Raw genomic sequence first — 7849 nt, 5'->3', positions numbered from 1 at the left:
CTCAGAAATCCGCCTGCCTCTGCCTCCCGAGTGCTGGGACTAAAGGCGTGCGCCACCACGCCCGGCCCTTCTTCCTTTCTTAACAGAGTCCAGCCCAGCCTAGTACCTTCCACTGTGAATTTCCCAGATGTTTCTGCTTCTAGCCATGCGGTCCCACATGTCTATAATAAACTTTCTGTCAAACCTAGAAGCAGCCATGTCTTTTCTTTCTTTCTTTTTTCATTAACTACCAGATATGCTGGGTCTTAATATTTCACTGCACTGAGGAAGTAACGAAGGCCTTGTGTTTCTCAGAATCAGGGAAAATGAACCAGCAGGTGCTCTTCTGCTTTAAGTAAATTAATAGTGCTCGCAATCAATATACCAATTAAGCACCTACACTAGAAAGTGAAGTTCCCAGAGCAACTTTGGGTCTCACTCCTGCTCCCTGTCCCCGAACCCCCACTGGCCAACGCTGGGGAAATCCTTAATAGAGCATAAGGGTTAAGAGAATTCTGAGCTTTGACCTCCACCTGAGACGACGACTCCTTTCCAGCCTTGCCCGGCTTCGAGAACACAGGCTCCCACAAGTGAACAGGAGCAGAGTCACCGTGGGAAAGCTGAGCAGTCTGTGCTTCATGTGACTCTCCAAAAGAAGGGGGGAGAGAGGTGTCCTCCTAATAAGGAGGTGTGCTACTAAGGAGACCCTAGGGCAGATCCTGTGGGAGAGCTGCTTATAGGAAGCCTTTCTACTGGAAGACACTAGTGGGAAGAGGAAGACCATCCTCAGTGACCTATTACCACGCCCCTAAAACTGGGTCATTTTTGGTTTCAAAATGTCTCATTAGAAAAAAATACTTTGGCCACAAATGAAAGTATCAATCATGCTGAAGCCTGAGAAGGAAACAGCATTCTCTTTGTAACTGCTTTATTTTATGATGGGGAAATACTGTGCATCACCACACCAAGCCATATTTTTATATTTTAAAAAATTGTTCTTATGTGTGCATCTGTGCTTGTGTGTGTGTGCGCGTGTGCGTACATGAAAGCGTGTACACCTGTATACCATAGCACATGTGGGGAGTCAGAGGACAACTTATAGGAGCTGGCTCTCCTTACACTATGTGCAGCCCGGAAACTGAACTCAGGTCACCATTGGTTTGCAGCAAGCTCCCTTCTCTGCAGAGCCACCTCACTGCTCTGCAACTGTCTCTTTAAATCAATCTTTCCAGCAATCTAATACTTCAGGATCACTAATATAGGCTTATTACTAGCTTTAAGGCATATTAATATCTTTAGATATAAAGATATAAAATTATCTTTAGATATAAATAAAACTTTAGATTTCAAATTTTTGAGTTACCATTTTATCATTACTACTACAGAAAAAGAAACTCATCCTGGAAGTTACACAACATGTATTAACCTACAAGAAAGGCAGACAAGGACAAACTCTTTCTCATTTCACATAAATACCTTTAAATGTGGTTCCAATTTCTTTTTTTTAAACTGTGCTCATTTCTTTCAAATTACTTCCAAAACTGAAGGTCTCTGATGTTAGTGTGTGCACACTTCAAGCTCGTGAGCCTTCCTCTCCTGGGAAGTGACTTTTGTATACAAATCATGGAAAGCGACTTAGAATGCTGGGCGTGATTAAAGGGCCGCACCGAATTCAAACGGTACACCTCAGCAAACAGAGCAGAAGCAGATGGCAAGGGCTGGGTTTGTGTACGTCCTGGAAATGAGCTGAAGCTACACATGATCATCTCATCAGGGCAGTCAAAGAAGCCCAAACATTTACTGTGTTATGTATCAACAACTTTAGAAGGGGAAACCTTTAAACTTAGATTTGCATGTTTTATGCTGCACATACTGATCCTTTACAATCTAAAAAGACAACTTTTAACTTGAACAAAAGCAGATTGCAGACAACAGCCTGCAATCTCTGTGGCGCTGGCATCACACACGTCCACCGAGCAGGACCAGGAAAGAGCGGCAACAGCACCCTGGGCCGTTACTGCTTGCACAAGAAAACCCAGGCTCCAGGTAGTCTTCCCTCCTTTCTTCTCTTTAGCTTGTTTTTCTGAGATGGGGGTTTTTCTATTTATTTTGACACTGCCCATGCCAGTGTTAAACACCTAGCCACAAGTCACCCTGGTCCCTCAGCCTCCTCATTTCTGCCTTTGAAAACACCAGCAGCAACAACAAAAACAGCAAGAGAAAACAACAAAAACAATATCCAGCAAAGCGTCCCTAGAAAGTTCCCTCCATCAGGCATCAGGACGGTGCCTCTTGCTAGGCTGAGGAGACACAGATGAGCTCCCTGCTGCCCAAAGAATTGGGGAAGAGGCTTTCTGCTGGCACAATGAATTCTGTGATTGCTCAGCTCCAGCAGGAAGGACCCTATGTCCTAGAGAGGGCTTTGAGAGGTACAAGCCCTCACTGGCACTCCACTTCAATGTGTTCCTCTTATGTAGGAAGGCAGTTTTGCAAGGTGGATACAACCTAAAGAGACAATGAAGCTGAGTGGAGATATGTATACAGAAATATCAGAATATTTCTGCCCACTAACGGTTTCTTTAAGCAATAATGTATCTAAACCAAGTCTTACAAAAATTTTCCAAAAGGCATCGACACAATGCCCCTAACCAACATGTTTACATGCACACGGTTCCTATAGCAACTGTGCTGTGAACCTGATTCACACTGACAGATTTTTACAACAAATCTTTGTTTCTAGAGTTATTCTGACAATGTCACTTCAATTATACAAACACATCAAAGCACTCAGCCAAGTATGCAATAATACATCATGGGTCAGATAAGTCCCTTCACTACACGGGGAAATACAGTTCGCAAGGACCAGCACAAACAGCAAGCCAGGAGGCTGCGCCCTAAAGCAGGCACAAAGCACTGAACAAAACTGGTTAGCTCAAGCCCACATGCAGTGACAGGAACTTCCACCAGGTGGAGTGAAAAGATTCAAGCTTCCATTTCAAGTCTTCCACTCAACTATTTTACATCTTCCCTGATTCTGGCGGCGGCTTCTGGCTACCTATTTTCTCAAAATTATTAATGCAATTATTTTGTTTCTCTATAAAGTGAACATCAGGAAGAAATAAACCCAACCTGGTTGAGGCACAACCAGGGAGCTGAGCTCAGTTTCTAACACCCACGCAGCAAGCTAGTGTGACGGGCTCACAGGTCTGTCCCAGCATTACAGAGGGTCAGAAAGAGGAGAACCTCTGAGGCTTACAGACAAAAACAAAAACCCACCATGCTCTGGATTCAGGGAGAGATCCAGCCTCAAGAGGGTGAGGTGGGGAGCTGAGAAGGTGGGGAGCTGAGAAGGTGGGGAGCTGAGAAGGTGGGGAGCTGAGAAGGTGGGGAGCTGAGAAGACGCTTGATGTCCTTAGGTCTCTGTGCTCAGGTCTTTGTGAAAAAGAAAGGGAAAGCCAGCAAGTAAGAAGCAAGCTTGATAACTCAACGTAAAGTAAAAACCTACATAGTTTAACATAAATATATTACAAACTCAGTAAGAAGAGATAGGGGCCTGGGGGGTGGGCAACGACAACTACAGGAGTTGAACTTGGAGGGTTCTGCTGCCTTCAGAAGGCTCTTGAATTCCTGTTTTCAAGCTAACACCAATACATTTATGTGAGGTACAAAGTCTACTACTACCAACACTTCACACAGGTAACCAGATCTGACAGGGTCTAGGGCTATGGATAAAAATCTGTGAGACTAAGACCCAGACATGGTCTGGAACCATGAAGGTATTTCGCTGTGGAGCCATGAAGGCAGAGAGCACTGCCACTCCAGAGTCCTAGCACAGGCCTAGACCTAAAGGTGAGACGGTGAGGCTTGGCTCTGGGCTGAAGGGTTAAGCTGGGGCAGTAGTGACTCTACCTTCTGTGTGCAGTAGCCCCCATCCCATCTCATACCCATCTTACTGGCTTGTGATCCTAGCATCACTCCATTCCCACAGAAGCAAGCTTTCAACGCTAAGAACATGATGTGCACTCTAAAGACAGCTTTGTTTGTCCAGCAAGTCCTGCTTCATACACTCTGCCTCGGGGACCTTCTGACTTGCTTCCAGCAAGAAACCACAGCAAGGAAGATGACAAGTCACTGAGCTTACATCACCTACTCTCGGGGCAACACGCCACTCCATGTTTTAAGACTGTAATGGAAACCTTAGACAGCAGCATCTCCAATTCAGTTCACGTCTACCAGACCTAAGGTCTCTCTGCCCTGCCCTGGGTATTCAGGGAGGTGGCGGCAGCAGTACCTTACAGATGTGCATGCATCAAAACCTTGCTCTCCTTCCTTTTCAGGTACTAGGTATCACAGGGGAAGTGTATCAGACTGGCCCTTCCTTATCACCCTCCTCACCCCTCCCCTCCACACTGTCTTAGGAAGGGCTCCCTACTAGGAAGGAGTACCTCCCTCCATCCAGTGAATGGCCCTCGCTAGCATGTGGCCCTCCATGAATCTAGCCACCTCCTGACTGGTGAACACTTAAACTGAATTTTTGAACCTGGAGTTTCAAAACTTGTCACACAACACCACATAGTCAATTACTAGGAGCGGAGTTCTTCTAGGTCAAAGGGCATGCACAGTGGTGATCCTGACAGATTAGTTTTACGTATGTATCTCCCACAGGTCCAGTGTGAGAATGTTTCCTTGCTCTGATAAATCCCACTGTGATCAGACTGGTAACAGATGAATGTCTATTCCAGCAGAAACTCACTTGCACGGGTTGACCTTAACGCAGAGACACTGACTTTTGCCCTTCTTCCCTGCTGTTCTCTATCATGCAATCACCACAAGGCACCATGCATGAGCCTAAGGAACACGCTAACAGCAGGACTCTTTCCTGAATTCCAAGTTCTATGTAGAATAGATACACACACAAGCCAGGACTGAGACAGGAGAGTGGTGAGGGCAGGAGACAGGTAATACTCAGACCTGGGCCACTTCAACCACTGAGAGTCTACTCGATTTTGCCTTTCTAAGCCTGAGCCCTTGGTGACTTTGTCCCCTGCAGCTTAGCACTGTGGACCTCTAATATCATGGTGCTGATCTAGCCTCATCCAGACCGTAAGCCTTGAGGCATTGCCACTGATTCTGGAAAGCAACCACAGGGTTGAGCTTCACAGTAAGTGAAGCGTGCCCTGACATGCTGCCTGCTGTGACGCCACTGCCCTTGTATGTGTTTCACTTATGTGTATGTGTATATACTTGCGGCAGTGTCTGTGCACCAGGTCCCCAGGGAGGCCAGAGCACATCAAATCCCTGGAACTGGAGTCAGACAACTATGAGCCACCTGGCGTGGCTGCTGAGAACCGAATCCAACTCCTCTTTAAGAGCAGCAGCTCGAGCCGGGCGTGGTGGCGCACGCCTTTAATCCCAGCACTCAGGAGGCAGAGGCAGGCGGATTTCTGAGTTCGAGGCCAGCCTGGTCTACAAAGTGAGTTCCAGGACAGCCAGGACTATACAGAGAAACCCTGTCTCGAAAAAACCAAAAAAAAAAAAAAAAAAAAAAAAAAAAAAAAAAAAAAAAGAGCAGCAGCTCTCCAGTCCGTCAAGCTGGGTACTTTTAATGTTCCTACATGATACCAGTTACACTTTCATCATCAGGACAAGGAAAGCACACAGACCAAAAACCCACTGTGACACCAATGTCAAAGCAGCCACAATGCCAGACAGTGATGGAAACTTGAGCAAAACGTGACATATCCCCAGTGTGATATTACCATGCCCAAACAAGCGGTTAGTACTAACAGATGCTACCATACAAATAAAGCCTGAAAGCACACGCAGTTAAACGGCACGCAGACACAGCAGGGCATGTGGTGTTTGGGAAATACCTGACAGCCATATCCCTGTGGTTGCAAAAGACTGGGATTAAGAAGCAGTGGCGAATAAAGGGCTGGTGACTGGCAGTGTATTCTTAGGGGTTAAAAAAAAAATACAACACTACACAGTGATGGTTGCACAACTGTGAATACACAATATGCCACTGCCCTGTACATATTTAGAGGATCCAAAAATGTTAAGCTTTATGCTGTGTGCATTTTATCACAATAAAAAAGGTAGGGTAAATTCAGTATCCTTTAAGTTGCATCTACCTGTATCTGAAGTGTAAATTTGCAAACAGGAGTTATGAACCCTGGAAAGCAAAACCACAGAAACTGGGCTGGGAAGACTTGTCTTGCAGAAGACCAGAGTTTCCCACACCAAGCAGCTCCTAACTGTCGAGATCCAGAGGATCTGACACCGTCTTCGTCCTCCCTAGGCACATGTGTGAGCACATGCACACAAGCATAAATAAAATCTCTGTGAACGAAACACACACACACACACACACTTAAAAACAACGCCATCTGAGGTGAGCACTCACAGTGTCTGGTGACACAGTGTAGCTGGCAATGGCAGCCAGGCCTGCACAGACTAATCTGGTCGCTACAAGGTGCCTGCAGTTAGTGCTGTGTGGTGGTTGGCCTCCTTTTACAGAAGATAAAACAGGCACAGGGAGATCACATGACCTTGCCTAAAACCTAAAACCTGTTTTCTAGGCCACAAGCATCCCCAGCAAATCACAAGGCCCAGGTTCAGTCCATTCTTTGCATTATCCATCCACTCCAAGCAGCACCCCACAGAACCACCGGGTGCAGCCTTTGCAGATGCAGGGTCTTCTCACCTGCAGGGTAGTGGGGTAGAGGACCACTCTGGCCATGCCCTCAGACACTATCTACAAAACCTCTTCATGCTCCCAGCAAAGCCACACATATCCTGTACTCTGAGGCAGTACGAAAGCCCAGGCTTGGCTGATGCCACCATTCTATTCTGTTTGCACAACACGTTACTTCAAGTACCAGTGAGTCAATGCCATTCCCCGAGCACCTGGCCCTGGAGTGCCACACTGGTCTGCCTTGTCTGTGACCAGCTATGTTAGGTGCCCAGCTAACCTACTGACCGACTGCCTGTCTCATCATAGTTACTTCTCTTCAGCTCACTGTCCTTTTACACACAGTCAACCATGGCTAAAGACAACCCTAACAAAAGGAGCAGACATTATTGGAATGGTCCCCACTTGAGCAGGTTAAGATGGCCTCCCCCCCTACATCATTTCAAAGACAGAAACACCCTTGAAACTGAAGTAACTTCAAACCATGGTAAGATTTAAAAGAAATCCAGGCTCATGCCCAGTACTCGGTGCGTGCCCACACATCTATCCATCATCCATTTATTTATGAGGGTGCAGAAACCAGAAGTCACCCCTGTATGATGTCCCTGGGACAACACTCACTATACCGTCTCCCCAGGCCAATGCTGAAACTTCTATACATTGATGGGGCCGTAAAAGAGTGGGGTCCAAAGACCTATTTTAGAAGATTTCCCTTTAAATCCACACTAAAACCAGACACTGTATTTGAGTCATTTCTGTTCTGTTAGCTGACAGCACTGTTCAAACCCAGAGGCTGTGCCTAAAGACAGAAATGGTAGGGGACACTGAATACCCAGTGAACAAAGCAAACCAGGGAGGCACCAGCAGAGCGGAGACTCCTCAGCCACCCTGTCTATAAACGTCCACAGCAGCATCTGCTGATCAATACAGGACCTGCACACTATAAATGTTTACTGACCTCTGCAAATCAAAACAAAAACGGGCATCTTAGCCTAGCATAGGGAGTGTTTCACACGCCTGAGGGAGGAGGGAAATAACTCAGTACTAAGAGTCAGGTACAGGTGTTTACATTTAGTAAAAATCACAACAGAGCCAGAAGGATGACTCAGTGGACAAACGCCCTTGTCCCCCAAACCTGATGACCCAAGTTTAACCCTGTAACAAACCACATGAAGG

At 46.4% G+C, this 7849-nt stretch overlaps 1 protein-coding gene across 3 annotated transcripts in view; it reads right to left on the bottom strand.

Moving 5' to 3' along the window:
- Positions 1-7849, bottom strand: part of Pitpnb (phosphatidylinositol transfer protein beta) — a 52678-nt gene that overhangs the window by 25193 nt on the left and 19636 nt on the right. The window lies entirely within an intron of this gene.

Source organism: Mus caroli, chromosome 5, assembly GCF_900094665.2.
Source record: "Mus caroli chromosome 5, CAROLI_EIJ_v1.1, whole genome shotgun sequence".
NCBI classification, from domain to species: domain Eukaryota; kingdom Metazoa; phylum Chordata; class Mammalia; order Rodentia; family Muridae; genus Mus; species Mus caroli.
The sequence above is the reverse complement of the archived record's forward strand: the minus strand, read 5'-3'. Positions and strand labels throughout refer to the sequence as shown.